This window comes from Canis aureus, chromosome 3 (genome assembly GCF_053574225.1).
Source record: "Canis aureus isolate CA01 chromosome 3, VMU_Caureus_v.1.0, whole genome shotgun sequence".
NCBI lineage: Eukaryota > Metazoa > Chordata > Mammalia > Carnivora > Canidae > Canis > Canis aureus.
The window spans coordinates 30,305,828-30,326,741 of NC_135613.1; the positions used below are offsets into that span (position 1 = coordinate 30,305,828).

General features: G+C 46.3%; 1 long non-coding RNA gene across 3 annotated transcripts in view; it reads right to left on the reverse strand.

Annotated features, from left to right (window-relative positions):
- The window catches only part of LOC144310479 (uncharacterized), a 46,310-nt gene that overhangs the window by 23,124 nt on the left and 2,272 nt on the right, over positions 1-20,914 (reverse strand). For all 3 annotated transcript variants that reach the window (XR_013376202.1, XR_013376204.1, XR_013376201.1), the window contains exon 2: positions 45-124. This is a non-coding gene — a long non-coding RNA (uncharacterized LOC144310479). The remainder of the gene's footprint in view (positions 1-44; positions 125-20,914) is intronic.

The following is a 20,914-nucleotide window of genomic DNA, read 5'->3' on the forward strand; positions in this document are numbered from 1 at the left end:
CTGGTCCCCTGGCCCCCTCCTGCCACATTAGGCCCTGCACTTACCAGCTCTGGCTCCTTGCTGAGAAAGGAAATGAAGACTCAGACCTCCTGCTTGTCTTCTCTGACCATGCTTCTTATGGTCCCTGAACACAGGGGGTGAGCTGTGGGGTGAGCTTTGGCCACATAGGCTCCAGGGAGCATGGTCCACATTCACCCAGTACACTCACCCCAAATGGTAGCTTTCCAGAGTGCCAGGAACAGTGAGCTTAAAAATCAGAGCCCCAACTTTGCTTGGGTTTGGGTTGTTTTGTTGTTGTTGTTTTTAGAAGATTTTATTTATTTATTTGAGAGAGAGAGAGAGAAATAGAGCAGGGGGAGAGGGAGGAGAGGGAGAAGTAGGTTCCCCACTGAGCAGGAAGCCCCACTTGGGCTCTATCCCAGGACCCTGGGATCATGACCTGAGCTGAAGGCAGATGCTTCACCATCTGAGCCACCCAGGCCCCTCTGGGTTGTTTTTAAAAGTAAAAAATCCAGGTGTGGTTTTTGTGCTCAGCCTTCATGGACAGTTTCTATCTAAACTATAGTTTATTGGGCAGCTGTGGTGGCTCAGCGGTTTAGCGCCGCCTTCAGTCCTGGGCGTGATCCTGGAGACCCGGGATAGAGTCCCACGTCAGGCTCCCTGCATGGGGCCTGTTTCTCTCTCTGCCCATGTCTCTCTCTCTCTCTCTAATAAATAAATAAACTCGAAAAATAAATAAATAAAATCTTTAAAAATAAATAAATAAATAAATAAATAAATAAACAAACAAACAAACTATAGCTTATTTAAGGAAATTAAGAAGGTTGACAGTTTGAGAGGAACAGAAAAGAGAGGACAGAGTGGTGAGACCGGGAGACGGGAGGTAACAGAGGGTTCCTGGGGTCTAGGAATTAACATGTGTTTATATATCTCCTTTTTATCTCTTTAAGAGGCCCCCTTAAAATTTCTTGCAGAGCTGGTTTGGAGGTCACATATTCTTTTAGTTGCTGCCTGTCTTGGAAGCTCTTTATCTCTATATCTCCTTTTTAAAAAAGATTTCATTTTTTTACATTTATTTAACAGAGAGAGAGAGAGAGAGAGAGAGAGAGAGCACAAGTAGCCAGAGCGATGTGGGTCTCCATCCCAGGACTCTGGGATCATGACCTGAGCCGAAGGCCAGGTCCAGGTGCCACCAGGTGTCCCAGGGTTTGTGTATCTCCTTACAATCCCCCTTGCAAGCCTCCCCTATGCCTCCCCACCACTCCCTCTGCTCCGCGGTGCATCCATCCAGGGCCCACCTGCCTGCACACAGATGACCCCAGTCCTCTTGCTCCAGCATCTACCACCCCCTGAGCCCCATGTCCCATCCCCAAGCTCTGGGCTGGGCTCTGGGCTGGGGCCTCCTCGGGATAGTCAGGCAGCTCTCTGCATGTAGGTGCATCTGCCTCGCCACACACCTGGCCGCCTCCCACCTGCCGAATCAGGAGCCCACCCACACGAGGGGGCGGCTCCTGGCTCCAGTCCTGCCTGAACACCTTGGGCAGGCCATGTGTCCTCAGGGAGACTTGGCTTCTGCATCACCCCCACCGGGGGGATTCGTGACGACTATAATTAGAATTCTTTATCTAAGCACTCCTTATCTACAGCATCTCTGGCTCACATAGGCACTCGGTAATACACCTGTATGGTTATCATTGTGAATTACTCTACTGAGTCACCGGGGCTGAGAGCTCTGGAGAGTTCCTTCTCTGCTCCCCTTTACATTTCACATCTGGCCTGTGCTCAAGAACAGGTCTTGGTCTGCCTCTGAAGTGGCCTGTGGGTCTGTCCCCTTCATCTGTTCTCAGGGTTGATTTGTTTCCCTAACCTGTGGGCTGTGCAGGTGCAGGAGCGCCCCCTTCCCCGGGCCCCAGCCACAGCACCGCACCCCAGCCCGCTAGTCAGGAATTCCTAAGGCAAAGCTCTGGGACTCTCATAGTTACACTTGTGGGTGGGCTCTGTAGGCTCACATGTCAGCTCTTTGGAGTAAACTGACAAATGTAAAGCCCCTGCCAGCTGCCCTTAGAAAGTGCTCAGTGAGTCCTGGCCACACCTGTTCCTTACAGCTGGAGGGGCAGCTGCACACATGCAGAGGTCTTGCTGCCTGCACCATCCACACTGCCATCTCCCACCTCCTAGGGTGTTGCCACCTGCTAAAACCTGCCCCATGCCAAGCCCCTACCATTGCCGTAAAACCGTCCCAAATATGCCCAGTTAGAGATTTCTAAAGCATACGCTTCACATCCCAACTACAAACTGTTGCTCCTGGGATTTGTCTGTGCCTTCAGGAAGCTGTGCTCACCCCTACCACCACCACCACCCCACTACCTGCCACTTCCCTCACAGTCTCTGGACTCAGGAACTGCATAGCCAGGCTCAGCAAGCCTGGCCAAACAGCTAAGTCGGAGTGACCTCCACCTGGCCCCTCTGCTCCTTGACCTTGAGATTGGTGCCCACTTTCCACTCTCTCTGTCCTCTAGATGCAGTTTCTGGGAGGATGCAACACACATTGCCTGTGTGATGAACTCCAGTTGGCACCTGGGAGCCTTCCGATTCTGATGGGTTGTGTGCTAAAATATAAACAGCCTCCAAGTCTGGAGCTATGACAAAAGTGGTGTCAAACCCATCTTTTCCCAAAACAAGCCGGCTGTAGCCAAAGCCATAGGACATATTGCTCATAAAATACTGGCTCTTGGCAGGGAAGCAGACTTGAGGGACAATTCTATTTTTTTAAATCAACCTTATTGAGATTTAACTTATATTAAACAAAGTCCATCATTTCAATGAGCTTTGACTAATGCTTAGGCCATCACAATCAAGATGTAGAACATTTCCACCACTCCAAAAAAGTCCTAACTACATTTTTTTAATTGAAAAACTTTTTAAGGCATGACTTCGTGGTTCAGTGGTTGAACCCTCCTTCTGCCTGTGTCTCTGCCTCTCTCTCTCTCTCTCTCTCTCTCTGTGTGTGTGTGTGTGTGTCATGAATAAATAAAAAAAATATTTTTTTAAAAAAAGAAAACCTTTTTATTTTAAAAGGGATAAGCAGGCTCCATGCAGGGAGCCTGATGTGGAACTCGATCCCGGGTCCCCAGGATCACACCCTGGGCCAAAGGCGGTGCCAAACCTTACTGGGCCACCGGGGCTTCCCTGAAAAATTTTTTAAAAGAGCAGTTTAAGTTAACATCTTAATTCAGCAGCAAGTACAAAGATCTCCCATAGTGCTCTGCCCCCGGCACACATGCATCCTCTCCCACCATTGCCATCCCCTACTGATACACTTATTCCAATCAGCTAACCTACACTGACACATCATTACCAAAGCCCACAGTTTATATTAGGACTCGTTCTTGGTCTTGTATATTCTGTTGGTACCAACAAATGTGTAATGACATGTCTACACTATGGTACTATCTTACAGAATAGTTTCACTGCCTTAAAAATCCTTTGTGCTCTGCTGATTCATTCCACTCTCCTCCCAAAGCTCTGGCAACCACTGATCTTACTGTCTCCATAGTTTTACCTTTTCCAGAATGTCATATACTTGGAATCATACAGTACACAGCCTTTTCAGACTGGCTTCTTTCACTTGGTGATATGCATTTCAGGCTCCTCCATGTCTTTCATGACTTGATGGATGGCTTCGTTTTACTGCCAAATAATCCCTTGTCTAGATGGACCACAGTTTATCCACTTAACTACTGAAGGATTTCAGTTACTTCCAAGTTTTAGCAATTATGAATAAAGCTAAACAACAATGTGCTGGTTTCTCTGTGGCCACTCTGAATACCAAGAAACATGATTGCAGGATCATATGGTAAGAGCACGTTTAGTCCAGTAAGAAACCACCAACCTGTCTTCCAAAGTGGCTGCCCCATTTTGCATTCCCACCAGCAATGAGTGAAAGTCTCTGTTGCTCCACATCTTCCCAGCATTTGGTATTGTTGTGTTCTGGATTTGGGCCATTCTAATAGGTATGTAGTGGTATCCTGCTTTAATTTCCCTGAAGACAGATATATGGAGCATCTTTTAATGTGCTCATTTGCCATCTGTATCTCTTCTTGGGTCTGTTAAAGTCTTTGGCCCATTTAATCAGGTTGTTTGCTTTTTTGTAGTTGGGTGTGAAGAGTTCTCTGTGTACTTTGAACAGAAACCCTTTATGCGATGTGCGTTTCTCCCATTATCTTGACAGCCTTTCACAGGACAGAGATTTTTAATTTTTATTAAATCCACCTTATCAGTTATTTCTTTCAGGATCCTGCCTTTGGTGCAGTAACGCTATGCCCAAGGCCAGCTAGGTTTTCTCCTGTGTTATCTTCCAGGGGTTTTATAGTTTTGCATTTTACATTTACATCTGGACCCATTTTTACTGGATTTTTGTGAAGATATAGGTCTAGATTTTTCTCTTTCTTTCTTTCTTTTGCCTGTGGATGTCTAATTGTTCCAACACCGTTTGTTGGAAAGACTGTCTTTGCTCCATTGTATTGCCTTTGCTCCTTTGTCAAAGATGGAGTTTGTTATACTTATATGGGTCTATATCTGGGCTTTCTATCCTGTTTCACTGATTTATTTGTCCATTTCAACAATATCACATTATCTTGATTACCGTAGCTTTATAGTAAGTCTTGGAGTTGGATAGTGTTGTTCCTCTCACTTTGTTCTTGTCATTCAGTATTGACTTGGCTATTCTGGGTCTTTTGCCTCTCTGTGTAAACTTTAGAATCACTTTGTCGCTATCCACAAAATAATTTGCTGGGATTTAGATTGGGATTACATTGGATCTATAAATCACGTTGAGAAGAACTGACATCTCGACAATATTGAATCTCTTTATATGTGAACATGGAGAATCTCTCCATTTATTTACATAATTCTTTGATTTCATTCATGTGGATCTTTCACAAATTTTGATAGATTAATATCTAACTATCTCATTTTTGGAGTGCTAATGGAAATAGTCATGTGTTTTTAATTTCATTATTGGCATATAGGAAAATGATTGGCATTTGTGTGTTAATCTTGTGCTGTGCAACCTCAGTATGATCACTTACTGGTTCCAGGAGGGTTTTTTTGTTCATTCTTTTACATTTTCTACATAGAAGATTATGTCATCTACCAACAAAGACAGTTTTATTTCTTCTTTCTCAATCTATATACTTTGCATTTCCTTTTCTTGTCTTGTTACATTAGCTAGAACTTCTAGTACAAGGTTGAAAGGAGTGATGGGAGGACATTCCTGCCTTGTTCCTGATCTTGGAGCAATTCTAGAATCTGTACATTCTACAGACAACTGTGCATGAGGCACCAATGAGGTGGAGGTGGACGCCTGGCAAGTATGGCCCTATAGGCATTGTTGGAGGCACAGTATGACTTACCAGGCACCAGGCCTACACAGAGGGGAGTGTGCAGGGGGACATGTGGCTTACCAGGCATCAGCCTGCACAGAGGGTGTGCAGGGAGGCATGATGGATCAGTCATCTGACGTGCTTTGGTTAATTAGAAAGTATACAACTTGGACCCTATGGTTTTAGGGGAAAGAGACTCGGTTTTTGCTCATGGAAGTGCTAAGCAAGGCAGAGAGGAGACAAAACTGATGGGCTCTCAGAAGGCTGAAAGAGGCAGGTAGCTCCTATTGTGCGCCCAGGCAGCTCAGCCCCAGAAGAACTTTTGATACTTCTGAGGTGGATGCAGAAACGGAGGAAGGGAGTGAATGCCAGAGTTTAGCATACCAGGCAAAGAGCAAGAGGGAGCACTGTCTGTTCTCAGTCACCAGCACCTTCAGTCTCATTTAGAAGGTCAGCCAGGGTACAGAGGCTACTAGCTGAGATGTGGTAATAAGATGGACATGTCGACCAAGTTACCAGGGCAGGCCACTGAATGCACTCACTACCATCTCTGCAGCCCCTGGGCTTGTACATAATATGTATTCTCAGGGATTAAGCAAATGTGGGGGATGGAGGAAGATGTGACAGCAAAACCAATCATTAGGAACAGTAAAATGAGATTTTTATTGGGATGGGAAAAAAGGCCATGGAGTCCCATCAAATTGCCAACATGGCTTGAGGCACCCCAGAAAAGCTTTCTTTGAGAATCATAGCAAGAGTGGCCAGAAACAAAGTCAGGAGTCATGTAGCCTGGGGTCAAATCGGGGACACTTCACTCCCATCCCTTGGCAAGTGACAATACTTTCCGGGATTATTTCTTCCTTTCTGAAGGGGGGCATTCAATGAGACACTTCATAAATAGCTGAGCACCCCACCTTCTATCATTTCTCTAGAGCAGGTACATGCCCCTGCAAATACGCACTTTGGGAAGAGAAGGAGGAGACACACAGCAGATTCCCTCTCAATTAACTCCAGGGAATCCTTGGTTCTTGTTGATGCCCCACAGAAAAGGCTGGAAAAGGAGAGTTAGGATGGACCGCTTCCCGGGAAAATTTTAATTGTGGAGGGTGTGTGAGGGTGTAAAGGTGAGAACAGGAGACCCATCAGTGAGCCAGGCTCTGGGATAGCTGCCCTGGACACTTGACAGCTGCAGCTATGTTGGGAATATGAGTGGAGGGGAGGACACTTCCACCTCCTCCATTTTGCCTGCCCCATGCCTGGATCCTGGCGCCCACCAGACTTCTGCAGGCACGCAAACAGTCGGCACCATGTGGCCCCTTCCAGGAAGCCAGTCCGCTGGCCGGCCTTGTCAATCAATGCCGTGTGCAGGCTGTGCTGAGAACCCAGCTCAGCCCGGGTGCAGAGGAAGGACCAGCTGGTGTGGAGGAGTGAGAAGCTTCCATGTAGCTTATGTGGTGGCTGGGCAGGAGGTGGAGACAACTAGGCCAACCACATCAAATCCTGACATTCTCAGAGACAAGATCCAAGTTGAAGGGGACACTTTAGAAAAGTAAGAGGAAATTCCCAAGCAGGGCCCTGTGTGAGCATGCCTTCCAGCTTCACCACGGCCCTACACGGTCATCGTGGCTAGCCCATCTTATGCATAAGGACACCTAGGCTTGGAAGTTGTCCATGAAAGCTAACATCTCAGCTCTGGAGGCAGAAGACACAGGTTCTAACTGAGGTTCGATTACCAACACTCATAGCCAAGTGACCCAAGTCCCTCAATCTCAGCATGCCTCAGTTTCTACAATTGTAAGATAGCTCAGGCCTCCACCTCCTTTAGAACTCTCTTCAAACATCCCTGGTGGACCATGTCATGGTCCAGAGGACAAGCCGCCCCTCCCTGAGCAACGAGGGGGCTTCCCTGCCCTCTCTAATGCCAGGTTAGCAACATTCCTGTTACAACTCCTTTCCTTTCTGGGAAGGAGCTTTAAAACCAGCATGCCGCGTGCTCTTTCCTTTTCACATTGCCATGATTCCAGAAATGTTCCAGAGAAAGACAACATGATGCTGACTCTTGGGGGACAATGACACAGAATAGAACCCACATGGATGGACACATAAAAGTAAATAAGAAATAAATCTTTGTGGTGTTGAGTCTTGTTATTTAGCATAATGTACTCTGCCCTGCCCCTGCCCTGACTGATAGATACAACCTGACCCCTGCCCACCCCATGCATTTGCAGCTCTGTGCCCACCCCACCTGTGCCGCAGACCCCATGCTCCTCCACACATGATTTTCCTGTAGCGTGCATAACATTTACAACACTGTATGTTTTTCCTTTAGGGTGCTTATCTTCTGTCTCCCCTTAAAATAACATAAACTCCATAAAGCAGGGATTTTTGTTTCTTGTTCATGACTATCTTTTGTACCAGGAACAGAGCTTGGCAGGTGGAGAGTACAGAGTACACACATGTGCACACACACAGAGTAAGTAAACATGGAATAGCAGAAATTAACTGAGGCCCTATCCCAAAGGAAATACATATGTATTTAATCTTCAAAATAACCCAATGTTTCAAATACTATTATGATTCCCATTTTACAAACGAGAAAAACTATGCACAGGGGTTAAGAGAACTTGCCCAAGGTCACACACTAAGCCAGCATGCAAGTCCAGACCACATTTTCAATCACTGTGTGGTTCGGCCTGTCAACAACACCTTCTCTGTTGCATCGTTGGGAAGAAGTAAAGTGCTTAAGGCATTTGAGGGAATCAGCACATGGTAGGAGCCACAGATGGCATCCTGCTGGCCTGCTGCTGCAACTTCCCTAAAGTCTGAAATCTCGGAAGAGGCAGAGTGCATGTCCCCTGGACCTCCTGACCCCAAAGCCCGTGCGTGTTCTGATATGTCAGCAGGTCTCTAACCTGACCAAGCTCCAGCATCATCTGGGAGGATTTCAAAAACTACCATTGCCTGGGCCTCGAGTACTGAGTGCAAATCTTTGCAGATAGGTCCAAACATCTGTACTTTTTAAAAAGGAATTCAGGTGAAGCAGCCTCATAGATCTTACTCAGAGGGGACCCTGAGCCACTCCTGGCTTATCACCTGCTGAGCCACTCTTCCCTGAGGCTGGATGATCAGACTGTCATCCGGCCTGGGTTTACATCCTCATACTAAGAAGTCACCAGTTAAATGATGTGGTGGGCTTGTAGACTCCATCTCCAACCCTAGCTGAGACCCCAGCCCAGAGCCCTGGTGTTGCCAAGAGTGACAGAGAGGTGACCCTCTGTATGTCAGCCATGTAAAGGTCGAGGGTAATGGTCTACATGAAATTCTGGCTGCCCTCACAGAGGTGGTTGGAAAAGTTTCTCTCTATGGGAGCATAGCCTCCAGGTTCCCACCAATATCTGGCATTTTATTTTTCCCTGAACATTGCCCCCAATCCCTGATTAAAGACATTGATGACAAGAGTGAGCACACAATGCCAGTAAGAGTTCTTTGGGGAGATTTTCTTATTGGAGTGTGTTATGGGCCAAACTCTGTCCCCCAAAATCCTGTTTTGGAGTCCTAACCCGCAACACCTCAGAACGTGGCCTTATTTGGAAATGGGGTCATTGTAGTTGTAATAAGTTCAATGAGGTCATATCAGAATAGGGTGAACCCTTAATCCCATCTACTGGGTGTCCTAACAAAAGGGGAAATTCGGGACAGAGACATGCACAGGGAGAGTCCTGTGTGAAGGTGAAGTAAGACCCAGGAGATATGTCCATAGGCAAATGGATTCCTAAGACTCCTGGCAAACCTCCATAGGTTGAGAGAGAGGCCTGGGAGGGCTTCTCCCTCACTGTTCTCAGAAGGTACAAAACCTTCAGCCTCCAGAGTGCAGGAGAAGGGATGATGTTGCTCTGAGTTGCGCAGTTTCCTCCGAGGTCATCGCAGCAGCTCCAGGACACTCCTGCAGAGCAACAGTGAGAACTTCCTACATCTGGGGAAGGTACTGGAAGAATGCCTCGTGGACCACAGACTCTTTCATTCCTTGGACCATAACAAAACTCATCTCACACAGGAGAAAATGAAGTCAAGAAGAATGCAAGCAGGAAGCAAAAAGGTATCAACCCTGTTTCTAATCCCCACTCCCCCAGAGACAAGCCCAAAACTCCTCCTTGGACTCAATGACATCTATGCAGATATCCTTTTGGAATCAGGTTGCAGATGACACAAACCTGATTACTACATGTGCTTTCTGGAACAGGTGAGCCTTCGGCCAGTGTCAGACCTATGAAAGCCCAGGTCATGATCTCAGAGCCAAATCCTAAAGGAAAAACTCAACTCTGAAGGCCTTTGCTCCCCCTGTTCACCTGTTTCTATGTTGTTTACAGGCCAGGGCACCACACTGGGGTTTCTCCTTGGGTGACACTGGCAGTTTCCTTCCCAGTGGTCACGGCCACTTCCTCCTACAGCAAAGCTCTCTATAGCCACATGTTTGGAAGGTAGGGAGGCTTTTTCTACCCTGGAATTGAAATGTAATTGGTCTGACCTGGTCCTTTCCCTTGTCAAGGACTGCTTTAGGTGCTGAGGTATGGCTGGTAGGGTTGAGGGAATAAGCATTTAAGAACAAATAGAATCGTATTCTATTTTTCCCCCAAGGGGTCCCATGTCTGCCTGTGAGGCTCAGAATCACTCTGGCCATTCTCCATTCCTGGAGGGCAACGTGCCTGCTATGCTGCTAATGGCAGAGTAAAAGATGAAAAGCTTCTGGGCTTGCACAATGTCACCATGATGCTGCATTAGCAGACTCTGGAGCCACCCCACCCCTGTGACTTCTTGTTTTATGGGATAACCAACAACTTACAGTGTACGCTCTCTTGGTCAGATCTCCTATTACTTGCAGTCAAAACCATCCTATGTTTCATACTTCCCAAAGCAAAAATACACAGAGCGATGATTGTGTATCATCCAGAGCAATGCTGATGAGTGAGCTGCTGTCTGTAGGCCGGGCCTTACATGGGTTCAGAGAGGGTGCTCAGAATGCATGTACACAAGGAAGGCTGATGTGAGGGGACAAGACATTGTAGACACCAAACTGATGCATTGGCATCTGCTCTGAGATCCTCCAAGACCAATTCAGAAGGTGTCTTGTTCCAGGGGACCAGGACTCTTGAATAAAGGGCCCATCAGCCAGCACTGCATCTAGGAACTAAGTCGATGAGAATCCTTTAGCAAAATGAGGGCAGGGAAATCGAGATGTTGCCAAAGGAAGAGGATTTATACTTCATGTTATCTCTTTGTTGAACACCTCAGGACCTAGCTTACAAGCCTGAAATTCACAGTGAGCTTCTTCCAAGCCGTGGGGATGTGCTTGCTGTCTGTTATGCACAGGTCATGTGGTGCATTGAATGATACTTTTACTCTAGGGGACGTGGAAGGGGAGAAGCAGGCTGATGAAAGGAGCCACTACCACACTCTCACTTCAAGCACCATCTTGGACAGGAGCAACAAGTGGCAGAAACTTGGAAACAAGAACTCTTTATCCAAAAGAGACCTGAATTCATCTAATGAGACTAGTGATAAGGCTTTAGGAAGCTGATACATACACTTTTCTTTTCTTCTATGTAGTTTCCTGGGGATGTTGTAACAAAGTACCACAAACTGGATGGCATAAAACAGCAGAAACATATTTGCTTATACTTCTGGAGGCCAGAAGTCCAAGATCAAGCTGAGGCAGACTTGATGTCTTCCTTCTGGGTGCTCTGAGAGAGAATCCATTCCGTGCTTCTTTCTTATCTTCTGATGATTTGGCAGCATTTTTAGGCATTCTTGGCTTGTAGATGCACCATCCCAATCTCTGCTTTATCTTCACATAGCATTCTTCCTGTGTGTATGTCTGTGTCCAAATTTCCCTTCTTTATAAGGGTACTAGTCATGTTGGGTTAGTACCCATATTAATGACCACATCTCAACTTAACTACCTCTACAGACTCTATTTCCAAATAAGATCACATTCAGGGGTATGGAGGTGGATAGGGTTCTGACATATTTTTTAGGGAACTCTAATCAATTAATAATACCTCCTTAGTTCAGAATGAATGTTTGAGAAGAACATTATATATGTGTCAGAAGAATAAAGACCAAAACAGTAGCCTTTGCTTGCTAATGAAATTGAGAATGTGTAATGTCGATCAACAACCATAATGAGCTCCCCAGACTGAATTCACCCCTCTTAAATGCCTCAGGAAACTCACACTCCATGGATTATATCTCAACAAACCCCCTTTGTGGGCAGGCAAATGCAGAAGCAAAGACAAAAGCTGAGCCTGCTCCCAAATTTATCCATCAGAGAATTCCCTCCTGCAATTTGGGCAAGGATAGGTTCTATGGATAGAGTCACATGATTCAAAATAAAATACGCTATAATATTTATTAATAGACTGTTCAGTGAGTCTAGACTGAGTGACAGAAACATACAAATAATTTGAAAATCTGAAATCTCAGGGGTTGGGCCATGCCTTATCACAGTTGGCATGGATGCCTGGTTGCTGGTGTCCCTGATTTGGGCAGGTTCTGAAAACTGTTAAATAGATATACGGATGAATGTGTGTGAAATGGGGGTCAGTCTCAAATGGTAGTTAAATGCTTTTTTTCAAGCCAAGGAGAGGGGTCTCAGAATAAATCAACCTGCCAACAACTTGATCTCAGACCTCCAGCCTCCAGAACTGTGAGTGGGAAAACAAACATCTATTGGTTAAGCTCCCAGTTGGAGGACTTGCTATGGCAGCTCTAGCACGTGGGTGTCATGGGTATACAGAAGACTATCCGAAGGGAAACTATACACAAGGCAAACATCCCACAGAGGTAGAAGGCTATGAGCTCAAAAGTTCTGACAGAGACCACACAGGAGAGGTGAATGCAAGAGGAATCCAATGCAGAGTCACCACCTCCACCTGTATGCCCTCAAGCCCTGTCCAGTGTGGTCTGGCTTTGCTTCCTCTTGGTCTAGGAAATTGGGAATCACGAGTCAGGGCCCCTAAATCAGTCCTGGTGTTTGCATTTTCACTAATACCTGATGATTGGAGGTGAACGTGGGCAGCCCATGAAGCCAGGTCCCAGAGGGAGGCCCGCGATGGAGTCACCATGTCCCAGATTGAATGACCATCCAGAGGAAGGGACAAGTGGGAACGAGAAGAGAAACTGCCCATCAATAGTTTGGAGCACCAGGTATAGAAGGCTTGCAACATCAATTCCAAAATGCCATTTGTGACTATGGCTTTCAACCCCAACAAAGCAGGGGATTGAGGGGGAGACAGGAGGGGCCAAAGTAAGAGGGGAACTCATGCGGTGGACCCAATCTGTCTTCACTACATTGTGTTTCTGATCATAAAAGTAACAGACAATGACCTCAGAGAACCTGGAAAGAACGTGAAGAGCAGGCATGGAGGTAAGATTTCTCATTAACCCACCTGAAGACAGCCAGCCTATTTGGGTGTGATGCTCAGTATAGACAATCCGTGTATGGTCTTGTCACTAAAAATCATGTTCTGAGAATGTCTCTCTCGTGATAAAAATAATTCCTCCAAACATCATTTCTGCAGCTCCACAACAATCCATCCTGTGAATGAGCCACAATGAATGCTCCTCTATTTATAGGAATGAGGTTCCTCCACTTGTTCCTTATTTTAAGTAACAATGCCATTAGCGTATTTATGCTTGAAACTTTGTGCCTGATTGTTCCAAAGTAGAGCTTCCCCCAGAGTGGGAGTAGCTGCGTGGTGGACACTGTTGGGCTCCTGATTCACGCTCCCGGGTCACTTACCATTTAGCAGGAAGGCATGTGGATTTGCTGCAAGCAACCCAAGGCAGGCCTGCCCCACTAAAACACAGGGCCCTCATTTCTGAAATTAGAGCAAAGTGAAACCAGTTTTGCTGAGAAAATTTCACAATAGCTTCTGAAATAATCATTTATATCTGGGAATGATATAAACAGCCAGACTTAGTAATGTCATCACGATGCCTCCAACACAGGCAACATGACCTCGTAAGGTCATAAGAAGGGATCTGCCTCTGGGGTCTACTTCTCAAGAGTCCCCACTGTGCCTTCTGTCTTGGGGCCCCATCAGCTCCTGCCTGGACATAGCTCTGGATGTGGGAGCCGCTTCATTCCTATCTCCTCAGAGTCTCTCCAAGGGTGATCCAAGATAAGAGAAAACATTTTCTTTTTGCACTTGCTAATTTCCTCCTTTATCAAAAGAAAGATTTATGTTTGTTCTCCGAATGCAAAGGTACTTGGTTTCTGAGTCAAACTGGAAGAACCCAGGTGTTTCCAGGCTCTGTTGGTAACTGAATCAACACCTTGATTATCAGCACAGCAACTAGTTTGGTGGATGCCTTCCTTATTTTCCTCTTCTCTCTTTATCCCTTGGCTGTGTGCATGGTGGGAATCAGTTCTCACTCTCCCATGGCCTTGGATGGCAACACTCAGTGTTTGTGCTTCTGAACAAACAGCCCTGACCCTGCTCAGAAAGCTCCAAGTTGCTGTGGGACATCAGGAGGCTCTGCTTGGCCAGACCCCTACTGTGCTCTCCATCAGAGCTTTCAGAGGAGCAGGTTCCCTGCAGGACAACCACTTATCACTGAAAGGAAAGGAGGCCACCTCTGGGTGTAAGGAGGATACTCCAAGCCACCAAGATCTCCGCATTGTCACCACCCACATGGCTGCCACCCACATCTTGGACCAGAGTCACAGTGGTCTTACAGACCATGACCCTGGTGTCCAGAGCTCTGGATCTACATCCCGACCTTTCTGTGACCCTGAGTTGTCACCTGACCTTATGAATCCACAGCATCCTTCTCAGAGGATAAAGATCCGTAGACTTTCCTTCAGGTACAAAAGAGATAATACACACAAAGCATTCAAAATTATGCCACAGAGCAGCTCTTAGCAGACACAAACTACAGTTGTCCCCTCCACATGACCACCCAGGGCACTAACTTCCTGATGGCAAAGGAATCAACCCACTGAGGGCTCACTCCTTACCTGGCTCATGTATGCAATGAAGAAGGTACAGTCCAGTGGGGAGGGGGCTTAATGTAGAGCAGCAGTGCCTGCTTGCTTTTTTAGGGTATAAACACAGCCCAGGACATCTCTACAGCACAACAGGCCTCCAGAGAACTGGCTGCAGCCCACACCCTGGCCGCACCATCAGATCACAGGAGTCTCCCTCTGACAGACCACTTCTCCCTCCGGGCTGTCTATTCCAAGCAGCTGTGGACACTAGGAACGGCCCTCCCCTGAGTGTGATTCCGAGGTAGGCCTGGAGAAATGGCCAGGAACTCCTGGCTCAGCTGAGGGCAGGCAGATCTCACACCGACCCAAGGACAGGCCCAGCGCTGTCCTGAGATTCAGAGTGGACTTGGGTCTATTTCCTCCCGCTCCTCCCTCCCTCTTCCCCTTCCTTTTCTTTTCATCTCTTTGTTTCCTTTGTCCTTTATGTTTTGTTCTTCAAAGTATAGTTTACATAGAGTGAACTCAAAATGCAAATCATCTAAAACCAGTGTTTATAAATCTTGACAAATACACACACCATGTAAATATCATCCCCATCAAGATACTGAACATTGCCAGCACCCTAGAAAATTCCCACATTTTCCTTTCACCCAGTACCACCTCATCATCCCCGCTGTGGACAACCACTGCTCTGCTTTCTGACACCACAAATCAGTTTTCTCCCTTCTAGAATTTCCTGTAAATGGGATCACACGCTATTCAATCTTCTATACTGGCCTCTTCAGCTCACCATGCTTTTGCGATTCGTTCCCGTTGTGTGAGTTGTCGGCTGTTCTTTTATGGCTGAGGAATATCCCATGCGTGCATGTGTGCACCATCTGCTTGTCCCCTCGCCTGCTTGATGGGCATTTGGGTTGTCCCCATTTGAAGCAACTGTGAATACAGTTGCTATGAACATTCACACGCACCTTTGGATGGATGCATGTTTTCATTCTCCTGGGTAAATGCCTAGTAGTAGGGTAGCTGGATCATAGACAAGAAGAACATGGAATTCACAAAACCTGCCCAGTGGTTTTCTGGAGTAATGGCACATTCCACCCTGCCCCCAGGGGCAGCTGCAGGTTCCCACACTCCCTGTGTGGCACCAACAAGCCTCAGAGATGGGGACACTAGGCAACCATCCCACTAAGAAACCTGTTGGTTTGATAAGGGCTAATATGCCCCATCAGGGACTTTTTGTCTTAAAGACCAGAGGAATGGGCAAGAAACTGACAAACCACAAACAGATCAATGTGCTGTCAGATTCCTACTACAGATGAGCCAAGAATGTGGGGCCCCCTTTCCATCAGCTTCCATTCAGAATTCAGTCCATCTTCCAGTCAAGACTAATTAAAGCTCATGGCCATAAACATGCTTCCCTCTGAGAAGGTGTCAGGAATGAAACCAGTGCTCAAGGGCTGAGATCTCAAATGGTCCCCACCCATCCCCATTTCTACCTGGATTATCGCCTATCCTCCTTCTGTCGGCTCCCAGCTCTAGTCCTGATGATGGCAGAGAACTCACCCAGGTGTTGTTTCTATGACACAAGAATGATCATGACACCCCCTTCATTAAGTCCAACAGTGGCCCCCACAATCTTCAGAATGAAGTCCAGACACAGTAGCATGGTCCTCTGTGATCTTATGTGTGTGTTTTTCCAGCTCATTGCCCCCAACAAATTCACACAAGTCCTGTAGTCTAGCCATCCAGCCAAACGCCTGCAACCACTGTCCCATGAGCTGGGCTCTCTCTCCATGGTACACATATGAATGTCCCTCCCTTTGCTCATGCACTCCTCCCCCACCACCATGTCTGCCCAGCTAATTGCTACTCTTTCGGGGTTAAGTATCCTCCAAGACGACTTTATTGACTTTCTCACATTGAATCATTCACCACTCTGGGCTGCACTGTGCATTGTATAATGCATTGGGCATACTTCTGGTTTGGTGCTTTGTACATTGCTATGATCTTTTGGTAGACCTTTCAAACAGCCTTTCCTGAGCAGGGAAATGTCTTATCATTTCTGTTTCTAATAAGCACACAGAATGGACTCAATAATTATTGCCAAATGGGTGGATGGATAGGTGAGTGAGTGATGGATGGGTGGGAAGGCAGATAGATAAGGGCAGTGGAAGGGTAGATGGGTGGGTAAGTGAATGGATGGATGGATGGATGGATGGATGGATGATAGGAGGGTGGGTGGATGGATGGATACTCTAATCCACCAATGGGTGGAGAAGTGGATAGATGGAGGGGTGGGTGGATAGATACAGGGTGGGTGGATAAAAGGGAATGGGTGGATGGGTGGATATGAGGTGGATGGATAGATAGGGGTAGATGGATGGGTGGATGGATAAGAGGGTGGGTGGATGGGTAGATAAATGGATGGGATGGTAGATGGAGGGGTAGATATACGAATAGGTGGGTGGATGGAGGAATAGATGGGAGTGATGAAACTGAAGTGAATCTAAGTGCATGTGCCACAGAGGACATGGCAATGTCCTCTTTGCACATCCATCTTGATATAGCCCTCTTGAGTGGGACTCCTCAAATACACAGAGGTCTCAGCCAAGTCATTCTCTGAAATGGTCAGACAGGAACAGAAGGATGATGAGTCTCCTGCTTCATTCCCTTCATGTGTAAACCCATCCCAAACTCCACCATTACACTAGCCTCCTTTAAATACCTCTTCTTATTTGGTCCCTTTCCAACAATGCCCTGTCCCCATTTCACCTACCACTGTCCTAACCATGGCTTCTAGAATTCTAGGAAAAGATACATTACGACTGAAGCTATTGGCTGCCAAATATTAGGAAAACATGCTAACAAATGACCCATCTCATACCATTGGAGTCAGCTGATGGACTCACAGAAACAACAAAAACAAGACTAGCAACAGCAGCAGATGTGTATTGAGCACTGGTCACATGCCAGACACCTCACTAAGGGCTTCAATCTCACCCCAGACACCAGATTAGAAGCAGCCTCCCAAATGCACATTTTTATTAGAAACTTTGGCAAAGAGATGACTCAACCTTTGGGTCAATTCAATCTTGTGACTATTGATCCTGCGGGTGTCAGGATCTGACTGTGAGAAAGGTCACCTAAGGCCCTTCTCTCCTTACTCGAAGGTAAATTAAGAGATGTCTCTCAGCTGGGGGCCACTCACCACCCCAGAGGAGAAATCAGATACAACCCACCATGTTGGACAGAGGCGAGTGCAAGGACGTTAACAAGGGACAGGAACTCCTGTCTTCTTATTTGGGCCTATGCCATGGTGTTCATGGTCAATTTATTGTGCCTGATTAGCAAACCCCTCAACAGCCCTGCCTTGGGCTCATGGGGAGCCAAGGCAGAGCGATATGGTAATTAGTGCAGCTTTTCCCAAAAGCCAAATTTATGATTAGGGGATTAAAAGGGAGCAGAGCCCATCTGTGGCCTCCCTTGTGGCAGAGGCAAGAGCTCTGTGACCTTGAAAACAGGACACAGCAGTAGTCCAAAGCCTGAAGCCATGTTCTGGGCTGCTTGGACACCTTGCCCACTGGGGACAGGTACCAACAGTGGCAGAGCTCTCTCTCCAGAGTCAAATGGTATACCAACATGCTGCAGTGTCTCCCTGAGAAACCTGGCTGTGACACCTGGCAGAGACTCCCTCCTTGACCGAACTTCAGTTAGGCTCCTCTGATCACTCTTCTAGACTAGGCCTTGACCTTGGCTTGCCTGTAGCAAGAATCCTGCTAAGTCAGTTTAGTTAGAATCCCTCCACCCTTGACATCTAAGTCTGTGGTCTGCTGTTAGAAGAATCCATGCGGACCAGTTTAGTGAGAAACCACCCTTGATAGCCTCTCTTCACAGTTTTCTGTTCATGGCCCCTCATGCTGCTCTTTGGCTGAAGACCCTACTCACCCCTGTTATATTCAGAGTTGAACCTAATCTCTCTCCCCTGGTACAATCATCTCAAATAAAATCTTCCTTCCCATTTTAACAAAAGTCAGGGTAATTTCTTCCCCACTCCCTACCATTTTCTTCCATTTACTACCCTATCTTTTCACAAACTTCATAGCAAAATCCACAAGCCCTCTCTAGCACTTCTCCCTGGTGTCTCTTGAACACATTGCAACTGTCTTCCCTGTCCTGCTAAGCTGGCTTCTGCCTGAGTCACCACGGACTCCATGTCACCAACTCCAAGGGCCAATATGGTGTTGCACTCATGCCTTTCAACATTACATATTCTCAACTCCTGAAACAACCCCCTATCTGTGTTCTTCTTCTATCCTCCTTAGTTTCCCAAGCATGTCCCTCATTATCCCCCTGAATTCTAAGTGTTTGACTACCCAGAGCTAGTACAGTCTCTTCTTTTCTCTGTTTTTCCTCTTGCCCTTGGAGACCTCAGACAGCCCAATGGCTTTAAATACCATAGAAGTGCTAATGACTCCCAGCATTTATCTCCTGACTTATCCCAGAAGTTTAAGACCTGTACATTTAACTGACAACTCCTTATTTGCATTAGGATGTCTGATAGATCTCAAACTTCTTTGCCTAAAACAAAACCATTCATTTCTACCCCAACCCCAAATACATACAAAGAAAACCAAAGCTGGGACACGAGTGGCTCAGTGGTTGAGCATCTGTCTTTGGCTCAGGTGGTGATCCCGGGGTCCTGGGATCCAGTCTCACATCAGGCTTTCTGAGGGGAGCCTGCTTCTCCCTCTGCCTATGTCTCTGCCTCTCTCTGTGTGTTTCTCATGAATAAATAAACAAAATATTAAAAAAAAAAAAAAAAAAGAAAAAAGAGGGCAGCCTGGGTGGCTCAGCAGTTTGGCGCCGCCTTCGGCTCAGGGTGTGATCCTGGAGACCTGGGATCAAGTCCCACGTCAGGCTCCCTGCATGGAGCCTGTTTCTCCCTCTGCCTGTGTCTGTGCCTCTCTCTGTGTGTGTCTCTCATGAATAAATAAACAAATAACCTTTAAAAAATAACAAAGAAAACCAAAACCACACAAAAACTATGATTTCTCCAACCATTCCCATTTAAACATTCATTTGTTCGGTAAATATCTACTGAGCGCCCATTATGAGCGGGCACTGTTCTAGGTGCTAAAAACATTACACTTAATAAAAGACAATAGTTCCTTCTAGAAAATGGCAGCACCATGTACCCAGTTCCTCAAGCCAAAGGCCTAGAAACAATCATCATTTCTTTCTCTACACCAGTGACTTTTAACTGTGTGATTTCTCCCCCCAGGGGACATTAGGCAAGGTCTGGAGACAACTTGGTTGTCATACTGGAAAGAGCTGCTACTAGCATCTGATATATAGAGGTCAGGGTTGCTGCTAAAACTCTACAGTACACAGGATAGCCCTCGCACCCAACAAAGAAGGACCAGCCCAAAATGTTATAGTGCCAAGTTTGAGATACCTAGTCCATTAACATACATCATTTGCTTTGCTTCTGATCTAGACTCCAATCTCACAACTTCTCTCCGTATCCATAGCCACCAACCTGGTTCAGACTGCCACTCTCTCATCTGGTTATTATACCAGGCCATTTGGACACAGGATCTTCTTTCTTTTTTGCTAGGCCTTAACTCCTACAATCAGGAGTTGTATTTTCCTTTTCTGCATCCCTGACAACTATCAGAGGATTTGACACTTACTCATGTATATTATCATTGTCATTACCATTACCATCACCATTATCCCTATGTCATTATCACCATCTTCACCACCATCATCACTATCATCATCACATCATCATCATCCTCATCACCACCACCATCACCATCACCATCATCATCCTCATCACCTTCACCATTATCACCATCATTCACTGAGTTTTAACTTTATTCAAGGCCCTGTTCTGGGTACTTAGCACACATTGTTTTCTATAATCCACCCACATCTCTCTGATTATTGCCCTCATCTTAGAATGTCTCATTAGCTGAAAGATTAGCTGCTTAAAATCCAGAATCAGGCTGCTCAGCTCTGCCAATTACCCCTTTGTATCATTAAGGTTAAGTTAGTTAACCTCACTGTTTCTCAGTTACTTCACCTGCAAAATGGAGTAAACAATAGTGTTCACTTCACAGTTGTTTATAAGGATTCCAAGAGATGGTCCATGGGAAGAAATTAGCATAGTTCTTGGTGAGCAGTGAGTGCCCAAAAGGTGCTAACTAGTCCATCAGGTCACTTGAAAAACTAAGGAACCTTGAGCTTTAAGGAATTAAGTACTTTTCTCTGAGCCATATGATTAGTGGCCAGCCCATAACTCACACCACCACACAAGGCTGCCTCCTGCTGGAAAAATGATTGAACAAAGGAACAAGTGGGCACCAAAAGTGACTGCCAGCTTCTTTGTTCTAAAGGATTCCAGAGTGGCAGGTAACATCCCTTCTTGATTACTATAAATGTTCTAGAAACACCAAAAGCCCTGAATTAGGCTCTATTGTTTTTACAACTTTGACGTTTTAGAAATCTCTCTGCTCTCCTTTCTGACCTGCTGTCA